Source organism: Otolemur garnettii, unplaced genomic scaffold, assembly GCF_000181295.1.
Source record: "Otolemur garnettii isolate 467f Iridium unplaced genomic scaffold, OtoGar3 scaffold00066, whole genome shotgun sequence".
NCBI lineage: Eukaryota > Metazoa > Chordata > Mammalia > Primates > Galagidae > Otolemur > Otolemur garnettii.
In genome coordinates, this window is record NW_003852461.1 from 8,944,716 (window position 1) to 8,947,759 (window position 3,044).

The window sequence follows — 3,044 nt, forward strand, 5'->3', positions numbered from 1 at the left end:
TTTTTGGTTGCAGCTGTCAATTGTTGTTTGGTGGGCCTGGGCTGGATTCGAACCCACTACCTTAGGTGTATGTGGCTGGCGCCTTAGCCACTTGAGCCACAGGTGCCGAGCTGGGAAAACTTTCTATACCACCTGGGAGATGGGACTCTGTCAATGGAACTTGTCAAGGCCGGGGATGGCCATAGAAGAACATGGGATAAGGTGATGGGATGAGTCAAAATAGAAAAGATGGAAAAGCAGAGCTCATCAAAACGATATTTCATAAATGTTATTGTTTATCATGATGTGACTCTTGAAGTTTCATATTAAATCTTTCTCCTTTGAATACTGTATGCTTCATTTGCTTATTTATTTGAGACAGAGTCTTACTATGTTTCCCTGAGTAGAGTACTGTGCCATCGCAGCTCAGAGCAATCTCAAACTCTTGGGCTTAAGCCATTCTCTTGCCTCAGCCTCCTGAGTAAGCTGGGACTATAGGCACCTGCCCCACAACGCCTGGCTGTATTTCTTTGTTGTTGCAGTTGTCATTGTTTTAGCTGGCCCAGAGCCAGGCTTGAACCCTCCAGCTTGCTGTATATGGCTGACACCCTAGTCACTGAGCTATGGGCGTCAAGCCTGCTTGTTTATTTTAGGGACCAGGCCTCAAATTGTTGGAGTGGCACAATCACAGCTCCCTCTAAATGCAAACTCCTGGGCTCAAATGATCCTAGCCAGGAGAGGTGGCTCACGCCTGTAATGCCAGCACTTTGGGAGGCTGAGTTGGGCGGATTGCCTGAGTTCATGAGTTTGAGACCAGCCTGAGCTAGAGTGAGACCCCATCTCTTAAAAATAGCTGGGTGGGTGGCACCTGTGGCTCGGTGAGTTGGGTGCTGGCCCCATATGCCGGAGGTGGAGGGTCCAAACCCAGCCCTGGCCAAAAACTGGGGGGGAAAAAAAAAAAATAGCTGGATGTTGTGGCAGGTGCCTGTAGTCCCAGCAACTCGGGAGGCTGAGGCAAGAGAATTGCTTGAGCCCAAGAGTTTGAGGTTGTGAGCTATGATTCCAAAGCGCTGTACTGGGGTGACAAAATGAGATTCTGTCTCAAAAAAAAAGAACCTCCTGCCTCAGCCTCCTAAGTCGCTGTGATTACTGGTGCATACCAGCACACCTGGCTATTTTAGTTTGTAAAGATGGAGGTCTACCAAGGTGATCACAGGGAATCCTCCCATAGCACTGGGATTACAGGTGTGTGTCCACATATCTGGTCTTTGCTTACTTAAATTTTTTTTTTTTATTATAGACTCAGTTCCTCTTTTTCAGTGGTTAGGGTGCTAGCCACATACACTGGGGCTGGCAGATTCAAACCCAACCCAGGGCTGATTAAAAAAAAAATTAGCTGGGCTTTGTGGCGGGCACCTATAGTCACAGCTACTCTGGAGGCTGAGGCAAGAGAATCGCTTAAGCCCAAGAGTTAGAGGTTGCTGTGAGCTGTTATAGAGTATAATAATTTACTATTGCATTAACTCATCTGTGGAAAAATCAAATCTTTCGTGTAACATGTTACACTAACATTTTCTTTCTTTCTTTATTTTTTTGAGACAGTCTGACTTTGTTGTCCTTGGTAGAGTGCTCTGGAATCATAGCTCACAGCAACCTCAAACTCTTGGGCTCAAGCTATTCTCTTAGCTCAGCTTCCGGAGTAGCTGGGGCTACAGGTGCTCACCACAACACCCAGCTATTTTTATTTTTTTTTTATTTTTTTTATTTTATTTTATTTTATTTTTTTTTTTGGGACAGAGCCTCAAGCTGTCCCCCTGGGTAGAGTGCCGTGGCATAGCTCACAGCAACCTCCAACTCCTGGGCTCAAGCGAATCTCCGGCCTCTGCCTCCCAAGTAGCTGGGACCACAGGTGCCCGCCACAATGCCTGGCCTTTTTTTTTTTTTTTGGTTGCAGCCATCATTGTTGTTTGGCGGGCCTAGGCTGTATTCGAACCCACCACCTTAGGTGTATGTGGCTGGCGCCTTAGACACTTGAGCCACAGGCGCTGAGCCCTATTACCTACTTAATCTGGAGGATAGATAGCTAGTATGGGTGTCCTAGGCTCTTAAGTGTGGCCAAGGGGTGGCTGAGTGTGGTTGCCTGGGGAGAGGTGTGGAGAGTCTGAATGTTCACCATGTAGGAATGAGAACTCTCCAGCTTTGAGAACAAGCTGGGGCTGGGTGGTAAGGCACTGTGGCCAGAGATGGTTCCATATTCTGTGGAACTCTGAGAGGTCTGAACACTAAACTGGAGCCTGGCAGTCTAGGTCCTCATGAATGAGTATTTGTAGTAGTTCATTCAGTTTGTAGGTTTTTTGTTTCTTTTTCCTTTTCATTTTTTGGCTGGGGCTGGGTTTGAACCCGCCACCTCCACCATATGAGGCCAGTGCCCTACTCCTTTGAGGCACAGGTGCCGCCCTAGTCTGTAGTTTTTGAATGTTTAGAAGGGTGGGCCTCCGTTTGTTGCTCCGGAGTTAGGAGAGCCTAACTGTCTGATATTCTGGAACTGGGGAGGATTGAGGTATTTCCTTCAGGGGTCTGTTCTGAACAAAACCATGCTCAGATCTGGGTCATGAATTTACTCCATCCCCCCCAAGATTTTTTTTTTTTTTTTTTTTGCAGTTTTTGGCCGGGGCTGGGTTTGAACCCACCACCTCCAGCATATGGGGCCGGCACTCTACTCCTTTGAGCCACAGGTGCTGTGCAGCCCCCCAAGATATTTTTTATAAATTTTTAAATTTTGTAAATTTATTTTAAAATGTGAATTAATGGAATTAAATGGGAAAACAGACATCCGGTAAGATAACAAAAGTAATTAAAATCGGGAGGTGGCTGTGGCTCAGTGGGTAGGGCACTGGCTCCACATACAAAGAGTGATGGATTCAAACCCAGCCCCTGCCAAATTGCAACAAAAAAATAGCTGGGCGTTGTGGCAGGTGCCTGTAGTCCCAGCTACTTGGGAGGCTGAGGCAAGAAAATCACCTAAGCCCAGGAGTTGGAGATCGCTGTGAGCTGTGATGCTATAG